Consider the following 14,593-nt stretch of genomic DNA (forward strand, 5'->3'; position numbering starts at 1 on the left):
GAATCTGGGATAGGCAGATGTGGATGTTTGATGGTGTTACAGATATTGTTGCAGGCTAGAAGTTGTTCTTTTTTTTAACAGTGTATTTATCACATTACATACATACGTGCTTAGTGAACATCTTATTGTCTGGATCAATTTATTTTAATACAATCATACTCTTCCCGCTCCTAATTTCTATCTCTATTGTCCAAACATTTTATAAACAAACAAGTTCCATGTTTGAAAATATATTTTCTTTTTGTCAATCTATCCATTTCTGCATCATCCTCTGTGGGCATTTCCTTATTTTTTCAGTACTATGCATATACAAGTCTTGCTGCTGTCAAGACATGCAATATTAAATATAAATTCCCTTTATCATACTTTGCAAATATTGTGCCTAGCAAAAATATTTTGTTTTATAACCTAATTTAACATTTTTCCCAAACATATATGCATTTTGCCAAATATTTCTTTGCTTTTACACATGTCCACCACTATGATAATACATCCCCAGTATCTGGTTACATTTCCAACATTTGGTGGACAATTAAATTAGATTAGATTAGATGATTAAATTAGTGGATGATTAAATTAGATTAGATATTTAATCCTTGCTAATCTTGCTGGTGATTAATGCCACCTATAGAACTGTCCTAGTTGTTCTTATTTGTCTCTGTTCTTTTGCACTTGTTCATTCTCATTCCGCTCCCTCTTTTTTTCTTTTTCTTGTTGTATTCTCTCTTCTCCTGTTAATTCCCCTTGTCCTTGGTAATCTTGTCCTCTTATTTCTTGTCCCTCATTTGCAACGAAGTAAGTTTCATAGAATTCTAATGATTTATCTATTGAATCTAGTCTATATCTTTCTCCCACCCATTTTACTAGTATTCCTTCTTGTATCAACCATCTAAAGTTTGCTTCTCTTTTGATCAGCTTTACAGTCAGGAATTTGTATTACTCATGCACGTCTCTTACCCACCTAGGAATCTGCTTCAAAATCACAATTTCTTTCTCTCTGTAGTTTAATGGATCCTTTCTTGCTCTTTTTAGTATTTCAGCTCATTGATTTTTTAAAAACAAATCTCACATATACCTTCCATGGGACCTTGTATTGCTTTGCGTAACTCACCTTTATTCTAAACATTGCATCAATTTCTCCCTCCTTTTCTTTCTTGTCTGTCCCTAGAGTGATTGTCAATAGCTCTGTCATCACTTCAGGGAGGTCTTCTTTGTCCTCCTCTATGTTTTGGAATCTTAGGAAGTGGGCTGCCTTCTCCATTTCTAAAATGATAACTGCCTCCTCAAAGTTCTTATTTTCTTGTGTCAGTTCCTCCTTTCTTTTATGAAATTTGTATAATTATTATTGTAAAGGTTTTATGTAACACTACATATTTTATATGTTGGTTTGAATTATGTTTTGATGAATTGAGAAATGAAGAGAAATGAAATAGATTGAAAAGGATCCAGATAATTATTGAAATTGTGGATATGTTATAAGATTTGTATAATTATTAATTACAGAAGTCTCTATAAGATTATATAATTTGCAAATGGGATTGCTCAATGTGGAGATTTTAGAATGTTATTAGCCAATGGATGGAAAAGTAGTGGTAAGATTAGAATTTAACACAGGATGAATTGGCACAAAAATGAAAAAGAACAACCCAAACAACCCCAGCCTAAAAAAAAAAGAAGAGTACTTGTAATTGGGGATTCAATCCTCAAAGGAACAGAACCAGCCATTTGCAGACCAGACATCCAATCCCAAGAAGTATGCTGCCTCCCTGGGGCCAAAATCTCTGACATAACAGATAATATAACCAAAGTAATCAAACCAACCGACTACTACCCCCTACTAGTATTCCATGTGGGAACAAATGACACAAGAAAGGATTTGAAATCAATAATGAGGGATTACGACCAACTGGCCAACAAAATAAAGGACATAGGTGCACAAGTAGTTGTTTTATCAATACTACCTACAAGAGGAAGGTACCCAGCTAGTGAACAAAAAATTCCACTACTGAACCACTGGCTAAAAGAATGGTGCATGAGGGTAAATATGATCTAATTGGAATAACGGAAACCTGGTGGGATGAAACAGATGACTGGAACAGACAGATAAAGGGTTAAAAATTATTCAAGAAAAATAGATCACACAAGAAAGGAGGTGGAGTAGCACTATATATAAAAGACCACTACACAACCACAGAACTACACCCAACCAAAGAAGACAACCCCCTAGAAAGCATATGGGTTAACATAAAAGAAAAAATCTGCAACACTACAATAGGAGTATACTACAGACTACCAAACCAAATTGAAACAATGGACAACCTCTTCACAAGCCAATTAACAGAAATATGCAAAAAGCACAACACAATAATAATGGGGGACTTTAATTACCCTGACATTAACTGGAATACCAACAGAGCACCAAGCGGAACGTCCAATAGATTCCTAGCCAGTCTCGCAGACAACTTCTTCGCCCCAAAAGTGGAAACAGTGCAATACTAGACTTAATACTAATGAACAGGGAAGAAATGATAGAGGGAATTGAAGTAGAAGGGATGTTGGGTGAGAGTGCCAAAACCCACTGCAACAACATCGCCAAGAAGGCCTCAAGAGTTGTTAATCTAATCCTACGTAGCTTCTGCTCTGGAAATCTCACACTACTTACCAGAGCTTACAAAACTTTCGCCAGACTCAGGCTAGAATACAGCTCATCTGTTTGGAACCCATACCACATTTCTGACATTAACACCCTTGAAAATGTCCAAAGATACTTCACCAGAAGAGCTCTTCACTTCTCTACCCGAAACAGAATTCCCTACAAAACTAGACTTACAATCCTGGGACTTGAAAGCTAAGAACTACAACGCCTTAAACATGATCTACGTATTGCCCACAAGATCATATGCTGAAATGTCCTGCCTATCAAAACTACTTCAGCTTCAACCACAACAACACAAGAGCACACAACAGATTCAAGCTTAATATTAGCCACTCCAAACTTGATTGTAAAAAATACGACTTTAGTAATCGAGTTGTTGAAGCGTGGAACTCATTACTGGATTCCGTAGTATCATCCCCTAACCCCCAACACTTTATCCTTAGACTATCCACGACTGACCTCTCCAGATTCCTAAGAGGTCAGTAAGGGGTGTACATAAGCGCACTAGAGTGCCTTCCGTCCCCTCTCCTATAGTCTCTCCTATATCTCATATATCTTCTCTACTATATCTCTATAAGCTTCATTATATATTATTGTGTATTGGACAAAATAAATAAATAAATAAAATAAAATAAAAATAGAGTGATCACGTTATCCTAAAATACAACATAATACAATCACTAGCTGCTGGACCCAACAGCACTATAGTCCCAAACTTCAGAAAAGCTGGCTTTAATAAGCTCAAAGACAATCTGGGAAAAATCCCCTGGAAGGAAGTTCTAAAGGGTAAAATCACACAGGAAGCCTGGGAGACCCTAAAAAATACTATCATAGATGCCCAAATCAACACAATCCCTATGAAAAAGAAAAGTGAGACAACTAAATATGAACCAGCATGGCTAAGCAACGACCTCACAGACAACCTGAAAGAAAAAAGGCCAAATACAAAAAATGGAAAGGACACACAACCAAAGCAGAATTTCAACAAACAGCCAGAATCTCTAAACAAAAAATAAGAAAAGCAAAGGTCCAACACGAACAATACCTTGCAATGAAAGTCAATGATAACAAAAAAATCTTCTTCTAGCACATAAGCAACAACAAGAAAATCAAGGAAACAATTGTCACACTAAAAATGAAGATGGTAAAGAAATCACAGACAATTTAGATAAAGCACAGATGCTCAATGCCTACTTTGTATCAGTCTTCACACAAAAAGAAACCACCTGCCAACTAACCTGCAACTCAACTACAAAAAACAGCCCTGAAACTGAACTCAACATAAATAAAAACACAATAAGGGACCTCTTGTGGGAGCTCAATGAGTATAAATCACCAGGATCAGACGGACTACACCCCAGAGTCCTAAAAGAATTGGCAGACACTATTGCGGAACCACTACTCCTTATCTATCAAAAATCCTGGAACACAAGAGACTTACCGGAAGACTGGAAACAAGCCAATGTAGTCCCCATCCACAAAAAAGGGGAAAAAAACCACAGACCCAGGCAACTACAGACCAATCAGTCTGACTTCTATACCTGGAAAAATACTGGAGAAAATAATAAAAAACAGCTCTGCCACTACCTTGAAACAAACAAGATAATAACCAATAGCCAACATGGGTTTGTCAGAAACATATCATGCCAAACCAATCTCATATTATTCTTCAACACCATAACCAAATCAGTAGACCAACGCAATGCTGTAGACCTAATATACTTGGACTTCAGCAAAGCTTTTGACAAAGTAGACCATAATCTCCTAATCCACAAATTAGAAAAAATACAGAGTAGATTATAACACATGTAGATGGATAAACAGTTGGCTGACCAACTGCACCCAACGGGTTGTCCTCAATGGCTCCAAATCCACATGGAAGAAAGTAGGCAGTGGGGTACCACAGGGTTCAGTCTTAGGCTCTATACTCTTCAACATTTTCATTAATGACCTAAATGAGGAAATAGAGGGGGAACTAATCAAATTTGCAGATGACACCAAGTTGGCAGGGGTTGCCAAGACCCTAGAGGATAAGCTCCAAATACAGAAGACCTAGATATATTATCACTGTGTGCCCAAAACAACAAAATGATGTTCAATGTTGAGAAAAGCAAAGTCCTTCACCTAGGTAAAAAAAAACCCTAGACACGCATAAAGTCCAGGAGGAACCCTACTTAGCAGTAGTGACTGTGAAAGGGATATCGGAGTCTTGGTGGATAACCAACTAAATATAGCCAGCAATGTGCAGCAGCAGCTAAAAAAGTCAACACAATCCTAAGCTGCATCAACAGATGCATACACTCCAAGACTAGGCAGGTATTAATACCACTCTACTCTGGAAAAGGTACAGAAAAGACCAACCAAAATGATAATGGGACTAGAAACCAAGACATACAAAGAGAGGTTGCAGGAAATGGGCATAGATAGCCTAGAGCAGAGGTCCCCAACCTTTTTTGCACCAGGGACCGGCTTTAAGCTAGACCAGTTTTCCATGGCCCGGTGGGGGGGGGGGAGATAGCTGTCAGCGGCGCCGTAAAAGGGGCGATCAAGAGAGGAATGGGTGAATGAATGGACGGAGGGTGGGAAGGAAGGAAGGAAAGAGGGAAGGGACAGGAACAGAAGAAGGGTGCAAAGGAAGCAAGGAAAGGTGTGAAAGGGGAGAGTAAGAGAGGAAGGAGTGAAAGAAGGGAATGAGGGAGGAAAGAAGGGAGGAAGGAAAAGGAAAGCAAGAAATGGAGGGAGGAAAGGAAGGAAAGAAGGAAAGAAAGAAAGAAAGAAGGGGGGAAGGGACAGGAACAGAGGAAGGAAGCAAGGAAACTTATGAAAGGGGAGAGTAAGGGAAGAAGGTAGGAAGGAGAAAGAAAAGAAGAAATAGAGGAAGGGAAGGTAAAAGAGAGAAAGAAAAAGAGCAAGAAAGAAAGCAAGAAAGAGAAAGAAAGAAAGAAAGAAAGAAAGAAAGGCAACTTCAAAGAAAGGCTCACTGAGCATCTCTCACTCTCTCTCTCTTTCTATCCCTCTTTCTTTCTTTCTCTTCCTTTCCCTCTCTCCTCTTCCTTTATCTCCTCTCTCTCTCCCTCTCTCTTTCTCTCCCCCTCTCTCCCCTTTCCCTCTCTCTTTCTCTCTCCCTCTCTTGCTATCTCTCCCCCCTTTCCCTCTCTCTTTCTCTCTCTCCCTCTCTTGCTATCTCCCCCCTCTCCCTCTCTCTTTCTCCCTCTCCCTCTCTTTCTCTCTCTCTCCCCCTCTTTCTCTCTCTTCTTCTCACTTTCTCTCTCTTGTTTTCTTTCTGTCTCTTTTGCTTTCTCTCTCTCTCACTCTTTCTTGTTTTCTTTCTCACGCTCTTTCTCTCTCTTGTTCTCTCTCTTGCTATCTCTTTCTCCCCCCCTTTCTCTCACTCTCTCTTTCTCACTTTCTCTCTATCTTGCTGTCTGTTGCTATCACTCACTCTCGTTCTCCGTTCTTCTCAGCGGTGACGCGCGCACGCCCTGCCCGCCTCACCTTTGCGAGAGCACTTTCGCCCCGGGCTCTCAGCAAGGGGGTTTGCAGGAGAGGTGGGGCCGGCGAAGGTGATATTCAATGTCGGGGGCGCACAGGCGGTTGCACGCGCTCCCTATCTCCCTGCTAGCCCACTCGGAATATTCAAAATAAGAAAAGCCTTCGCCGGCAAAGGTTTTTCTTATTTTGAATACTCCGAGTGGGCTAGCAGGGAGATAGGGAGCGCGTGCAACCGCCCGTGCGCCCCCGACATTGAAGACCTCCGCTGAGAAAAGCCTTTGCCGGCATTTCCTCTCGGCGTCAAGGAGGCGCAGCGGCGGGCGGAGAGAGGGAAGGGGGGGGGCAGCGGCGTCCCTCCTGGCCTTGGCGGGCCGCCCGACCCTCCCCACCTCCTGCAAACGCGGCGGGGGGCGGGGGGAGAGCGAGGAGCCGGTTCCGGCGGGCGCGGGGCTTGGCTGGCTGGCGGGGGGAGCGCCGCTGGTGGTGCGGAAAGGCCGAGGGGGCCCTGGCGCCGCGGACCGGCTGAAAACCCCCAACGGCCCGGTGCCGGTCCGCGGACCGGCGGTTGGGGACCTCTGGCCTAGAGAAAAGAAGGGGCAGGGGGGACATGATAGCAGTCTACAGGTACTTGAGGGGTTGCCACAGGGAGGAGGGGGTCACACTGTTTTCCAGGGCACCAGAGTGCCAAATGAGGAACAACGGCTGGAAGCTGACCAAGGAGAGATTCAACCTGACGGTCAAAGCAATCAACCAGTGGAACGGCTTGCCAGTGGAGATTGTGAACTCCCCAACTCTGGATGTTTTCAAGAGGAGATTGAACTGCCATTTGGCTGGGGAGGTGTAGGATTTCCTGCTTGGGCAGTGGGTTGGACACGATGGCCTGCAAGGTCCCTTTCAACTCAAATAATAAACAAACAAACAGAGATTTTTTGAACATGAAAATAAACCTGGCAGATGGTTAGCACATAAAATTGCTAAACAAAAAACAAATAGAAATATAGAAATTCTAACTGACTCAAAAGGTGAAATGCAAAGTAATAATGCAAATAAAAAAGATATAATAGTAGAGTTTTATTCAGATATATGCAAATAAAAAGATATTGAAAATAGAAAGATCATAGAATATTTAGAATAAACCATACTCCCAACAATTTTGGGAGACGACAGGGAAATGCTAAATAATAATAATAATAATAATAATAATAATAATAATAATAATAATAATAATAATAATAGAACAGCAATAGAGAAGTAAAAAAAAACAATAAATCTCCAGGCCCAGATGGCATACCTTTGGAAATATACAAGACAATTCAAAACCCATAAGAACCAATAATGTTGGAATTATTTAATTATATAATTGATGGAGGGAAATTACTGGAAACCTGGAAAGAAGCACACATTAGTCTAATACCCAAAGACGAAATAAACAAAAACCAAATTTAGAATTACAGACCAATTGCCCTGCTAAATAGGGACTATAAAATACTAGCCACAATCATAGCAGAAAGACTAAAACATTTTTAAACAAAATTTATCCACCCAGATCAAAACGGTTTCCTTCCTCATCAACAAATCAAAAATAATAAATGCAGTAGAAAATTATGATATACATGTTGAGAAGCAAGCAGCATTCATTTTTGTTGATGTCGAAAAAGTCTTTCACAAAATTAATTGGCAATATTTTATCAAACAATTAGACATAATGAAATTTGGTGAACAGTTCACAGGCCTAATCAGAGCAATATATGACCAGCAGGCTGCCACAGTCCTGATGAATGCGGATTTGACCAATAAAATATTAATTAAAAAAGGAGTCCGGCTAGGATGTCCCTTAGTGCCACTAATTTTTATTTTGGCACTGGAAACTTTATTGAGAAACATAAGAAACAAGAAAGAAATAAGAGGTCTAAAGTTTAAAAAAAGAGGATTTAAACTCCAAGCACATGCAGACAATATGGTTTTCATTCTTGAAGACCATTTAGAAAATAGTACCTTTCTTTTGGAAGAAATTGAAAAATTTGGAAAAGTCACAGGTCTAAAATTAATAAAAACAAAACAAAGATAATAACTAAAAATACAAGAACTAAGCAGGATTCAGAATTAGAGAACACTTTAGCCATTAATATAGTCAAAGGAGTCAAATATCTAGGACTCACGTTGTCTGCGAAATGCAGTATAATAAAAAAAGACAATTATGATTCGGTAATACAAAAAGTAAGTGCTGTGATACCTCATCTTACGAACGTCCCTTCATACAAACATTTCGTGATACGAACCCGGGGTTCACGATTTGTTTGCCTTGTTTTAAGAACCAGTTTCATTTTATGAACCTGAGCCCGGGTGTGTGGGCTCTCTTACTGCGCGTGCACTCTCTGACAGCCACAGGGATTCCCCTGCCTTGTGACTGTCACCGCCGGGATTTCCCATTTGATTACAGCCCCCACTGGGATTCCGCGGGGGGGGGAAGCCGTGCCTGAACCTGGAGCCCACTTAGGAGCCGCTGCCTGCTTGGAGGAGGAGAAGCCGCCGCCACCGCTGCAGCCACTGCTGCAGGAAGAGCCAAACCAGGCTTCGAAGTTTGCAAAAGTTTCTGTATCTCCTCTGTGGCCAGGAGGCTCGGCGGGGAAGGAGGCCATGTTCAGGTGTGGGAGTCCGGGCCCCCTCACCTGTCTCCGACCCCCTCGCACCCTTGGCTGAAATAAACCGAGTGAAACGGTGACTGAGTTTAATCGTTTATTCTCAACAGGAGACTAACAACCCGCGGCTTATTTTCACTCCGGCGCGTGTCTGACAGGAGCCGCGTAAGACCGGCGGCACATTCTACTTATAAACTTTCGCCCGGCAACAAGCGACGTCTGACAGCTTCTTCAGATTGGCGCCAAATCCGAGCAGCCAATGAGAGGCAAGTAAACAATCCTTTCTGAACATAGTAAATCTTGCTTAACAACAAATGCTTAACTTTTTACCCGGTTACAGAAACTTCTGGATATAACATCCCTCCCCCTTCTGGTTGGTTTGTTTACAGATGTTACTCAGATAGACACGTGATAAACTCGTCCAGACGTGCAGGTCTTCTGGGTGCTCGCTCAGACCTACGGGTTTCATGGAGGACCTGGGTGTCCACCGAAGAAGATGGCTCTTCCAGGTGTGACTGTTCAGCATTTCCATGGCTGGAGTATGGCCGAGCTGCGGCAGCGCCGGATTGGCTATTGAATCCTGGTAAGTCCCAGTCTATTTGTTCCTGATTCCTAGTAGGTCTTGAATAATTCCCTGTGGGGTGTGAAGGAGGAGAGGCCCCATTACCTAGGGTAGCCATATTGTTCCTTATACCGGCAGTTTCAATTCTCCCCCGTATGTGATCTATGTGCCTCTTCCAGAGGCGGCCATCACTCAATGCAATTGTATATGTTTTTGGACCTGTTTGTTCGGTGACCATTCCACTCTCCCAATGTCTGCCCCTGTCAAAATTTTTAACATACACATTTTGACCAATACATACCGAGCGCTCCGGGGTTGTGATATTTTCAGCTTTTAACTGGACATACGCTGGGTGCAGCCTATCCAAGGGCGACCTCAACCTTCTCCCCATAAGTAGCTCGGCAGGGCTCCTATTTGTGGTCATGCTCGGTGTGATATGTTGCATGAGTAGGAAAGTGTCCAGTCTCCCTTGAATCTCCCATGGGGATGACCTCTTGATGGCCTCTTTGGCCACACGAACATATCTCTCTGCCATCCCATTAGCCCACGCTGCATGGGGCGAGACTAAAGGCATGTTTCACCCCCAACTGGGCTAAGAACATTTCAAAATCCCTGGAAGTAAATTGGGGCCCATTGTCCGAGACTAGGACATCTGGACAACCATGCGTCGAAAACAATTTCCGTAATACATTCATCACCGCTGTGGATGTAGTGGACCCTAGCAACAATATCTCCAGCCACTTGGAGTATGCGTCCACCACTATTAAGAACATGCGATTGCTCACAGGCCCAGCTAGGTCAATATGTACTCTTGACCAAGGGCCCCGGGGGGTGTCCCACTGTGCAGGGGTGGTTTTTGGGGGATTTGGTCTTGTCTCCTGACAGGGTCTACAAGTGGCAACCCTGTCCAGCCCTGGCCACCATAACTATCCCCTTGCCAAAGCCTTCATTCTGACCACCCCTGGGTGCCCTTGATGCAGCATCTGTATCACCTGTGGGCGTAGGGCATGGGGGATGACCACTCTATCACCCCATAAAACACATTCGTGCATAACTGACAGTTCCAATCTTTTTGTTTTAAATTCACCCACTAAGGGGTCATCCCCATTAGATGGCCACCCCTTCAGAATATAGTGTAGGACCTTCCCTAATACCGGGTCATTTTTTGTTTCCTTCGCCACTTCTCTAGCTGTCACCAGGGATGGTGTGCCTATGTCTATCAGGAGGACATCCTCTGCAGGGGCTGGGTCTACCACCTGCTGGCCCAATGGGCAACGGCTCAATACATCAGCATGATTAATTTGGGCGCCACCTTTGTGCACTAGAACATAGTCGTAGCCAGCTAAAAATATAGCCCATCTGGACATGCGGGGGGACATAAATGGAGGGGTGGGCTTCCCAGTGGCTAATAATCCCAGCAATGGTTTGTGGTCAGTGATCAATTGGAAGGGCCTTCCCAACAAGTAATTATGAAATTTTCTTACTCCTGCCACTAATGCTAATGCCTCCCTATCTATTTGGGCATAATTACGTTCAGCTTGAGATAATGTCCTGGAGAAGTATGCTATAGGTGCCTCTTGACCACTGGGTAATAGATGGGCTAGGACCCCCCCCCACCCCATACGGAGAAGCGTCACATGTGAGCCTAAGGGGTAACGTGGAACTGTATTGAACGACCACACTTTGTGATGTTAGGAGTTGTTTAACAGCATTGAAAGCATTTAGCTCTGTCTCACCCCATTGCCATGGCGCCCCCTTGTGGAGAAGGCGATGAAGCGGCTCAGCCGCGGAGGCTTTCTGCTTCAAAAAAACAGAATAAAAGTTCAATAGCCCAAGGAAGGCTTGTAGCTCAGTTTTACAGGTGGGGGCAGGTGCATCCCTAATGGCCCTAATCTTCTCGTCAGTGGGATGAATCCCTGCTGCATCTATTTTGAAGCCCAAAAAATCTACAGATGGAGTCCCCCATACACACTTTTCAGGTTTAAGTCGTAAGCCTTTAGCCTGTAACCTGGTCAAAACCTGCCGGATTCTTGAGTGTAACTGGTCCCGTGTGTCTCCACAAATTAAAATATCATCGAAATAAGGGACTACCCACTTAAGCCCCCATAGTAAGTGTTCCATCAGTCTCTGGAAAATACCGGGGGCTACGCTAATGCCAAATTGCAGGCGCGTGCATTTGAAGGCGCCTCTATGGGTCACTATTGTCTGGGCTAAAGAAGTGGCTTCATCAACGGGCAATTGTTGGTACGCCTGGGCGAGGTCCAACCTCGCAAAGACCTTCCCAGACCCTAATGTATGCAGCAACTGCTGCACAACCGGGATCGGATAAGAGTTGTGCTGCAACACCTTATTCAAATTTGATTTATAATCTGCACACACCCGCAGAGATCCATCCGGTTTAAGGGGGGTTACAATAGGGGTCTCTCATGGGGCGTGTTCAATAGGAACCAAAATTCCCTGAGATTGGAGCTTTTCCAATTGGGCATCCAATTTATCCAACAAGGGCAGTGGAACCCTACGAGGTTTCAATCGTAGAGGGGGTATGGCCGGGTCTAAGGAGAAAGAGATTGGGGGTCCCTTATATTTTCCCAACCCTTCTTTAAACACATCTGGGAACTCTTGTACAAAATCAGGTGTGTTTGGAGAGGTAATTTTGTGAATACCTGTGATGGCTAACCCTAAGGGAGTCATCCAATTTAAACCTAACAAAGAATGATTAGCCCCTTCAACGATCAAGAGAGGCAACAGGTGGTGAACATTTTTAAAAGTGATAGGCACCCTAGTACTGCCCAACACACTGATTGGGTGCCCCTGAAAGTCCTTGATAACGATATCCGACGGCAGTAAAGAGTCTCGAGATAAGTCAGGTAAATAGAGTCTTAGCTTGTGCCACGGCATCAAAGTAAATTTGGAGCCCGTATCGAGCTCCATGTGGCAGGGGTGGTGATTTAACAAAAGAGGGACAATAATTTTATTAAGAAAAGATGGAGAAGTTGCACAAGCAGGGCGTGCACGGTTACCTCGGTTGTACCACGGTCTTCGGTTTCCTCGTCCTTGTTGCCGGAATGGCCGGTAGGAACGCTGGGTAGGGAATGTTGGCAGCAGGTCCTGGTTGCCTGGGATGTCATCGGGCAGGGTGGCTCGGCAGACAGCAGCAATGTGACCCCGTTTTTCGCAGCGGCGGCAGAAGGCGTCCTTGAAGGGACATCTGGAGCGTGGATGTTGACCCCGGCATCCGGCGCACACAGGGAGGTTTTGGCGAAGTTGTCGTGAAGGAGGTCCTCGAATCTGGCAGCAGTCGTCGTCATGGCCTTCGAAATCAGAGGAGTAGTATTCTAGTGGAAAGTTGACGTGTGAGCGAGGAGCCGCAGCAATGTAGACAACTTGTCATTTGATTTTAATTCAGCGGCAGCCGCTTCCGCAACTTCAGCTGTCTGAGCAGCTTTAATCACATCTTGAAGAGATGAATCCTCAGTTGCTAGAAGTTTGTTACGGATTGACACATTTTTCATGCCAAAGATGATGGCATCCGTCAATCTAGCCTCAGGGTTCTCAAATTGACATTTCGCCAATATTGTTCTGAGGCGAGTGGCAAACTGATTAATTGTTTCCCCTTCGGCTTGGGCCGTGCGGGAAAACTGGTGTCGGTAAACCCTAGCGGGTTTAGTGGGTTTAAAGTGAGTTGCTAATTTGTCTCGCAGAATTTGCCAAGAGACCGAATTGGCAGGCTCCGGTCTGTCAAGGTGCCCGCCAACTCAAAAATTTGTGTGCCGCAATAGTTAAGAAATAAAGCCCTTTTGCGGCTGTCAGCGGCATCTTGCATGCCGGCGGCTTCAAGAAAAATCTCAAATTTTGCCATATAGGCAGTCCATGTTGACCGTTCAGGGTCAAAAAGCTCCGGCGGCTGTATGATCGACGGGGCAGACATAATGAATGAGTCGCAAAAAAAAATTTCTCCTCAAGACCCTCGTCGCCAATGAAATAAACCGAGTGAAACGGTGACTGAGTTTAATCGTTTATTCTCAACAGGAGACTAACAACCCGCGGCTTACTTTCACTCCGGCGCGTGTCTGACAGGAGCCGCGTAAGACCGGCGGCACATTCTACTTATAAACTTTCGCCCGGCAACAAGCGACGTCTGACAGCTTCTTCAGATTGGCGCCAAATCCGAGCAGCCAATGAGAGGCAAGTAAACAATCCTTTCTGAACATAGTGAATCTTGCTTAACAACAAATGCTTAACTTTTTACCCGGTTACAGAAACTTCTGGATATAACACTGGCCTCCCGCCGCTGCCCCCCACCCACCCAATCCGCCCCTCTCTCCGGCTTTCTCCTCCTTCACCTCCCGCCTTGGGGTGCAGCTCCTCCCGCAATGGTGGGTGCAGCGGCGGCGGCAGCTGCGGCTTCTCCTCCTCCTCCTCCGGCCGCTAGTGAGGATCCTGGCAGGCAGCTTTCCCGTTTTTTTGTTTCTTAATAGCTTCTGATAGTTCAATTATTGTGATCCTCGCATACAGCATCTCCCTATCAGTTTCTGGAATTTTAAGAAGATTTGCCTCTTCCAAGTAATGGCATATTTTCACATCATAGGTAGGATCTTGTTTATATAGTTTATATAAACTGCCCTTTCCCCCCCATCTTCTTTAAATTTCAATTCTCCTTCTTCATCTTCCAGATGGTTAATCTATTTTTTTTTGTATCTTTCTTTATTTTATATGCCATCCAACTCCCTGGTTTATTTGCCTGCTCAAAAAAAAATTGTCTTGTAACCTTAATAGTTTTAGCTATTAAGAGGGGCGGCATACAAATATAAATAATAAATAAATAAATAAATAAATAAATAAATATTTCTTCATTTTCAATCAAAATTATTTTATATTTAGTTAAGTTCAGCATTTCCTGTACCTTTATATCTTGTGAATCTAACTGTAGTGATTGTTCTAAATTTCTATATCTTCTTTCAAGATCTCTTTTATATCCATAGATTTGTATATTTCGCTTACTTAAATAAGTCGAAACTAAACCCCTAAAATAAGCTTTACCACTATCCCATAATACTTGTAACGTAATATCTCCTTCTTAATTTTCTTGAAAGAAGAAAGCCATCTTTCTCTTTATGTATGCTTGAAACTCTTTTTCTTGTAATGCCCATCTTGGTCTTTTCCTTGTGCCTTTCCATTGGATAGTGATAGGATTGTGGTCAGCCCATACATTTGCTTCAATGTCAACCTTTTCTACTTGCTTCA

At 43.4% G+C, this 14,593-nt stretch overlaps 1 protein-coding gene across 1 annotated transcript in view; it reads right to left on the reverse strand.

Moving 5' to 3' along the window:
- Positions 1-14,593, reverse strand: part of ARAP3 (ArfGAP with RhoGAP domain, ankyrin repeat and PH domain 3) — a 500,752-nt gene that overhangs the window by 291,064 nt on the left and 195,095 nt on the right. The window lies entirely within an intron of this gene.

This window comes from Erythrolamprus reginae, chromosome 3 (genome assembly GCF_031021105.1).
Source record: "Erythrolamprus reginae isolate rEryReg1 chromosome 3, rEryReg1.hap1, whole genome shotgun sequence".
Taxonomy (NCBI): Eukaryota; Metazoa; Chordata; class Lepidosauria; order Squamata; family Dipsadidae; genus Erythrolamprus; species Erythrolamprus reginae.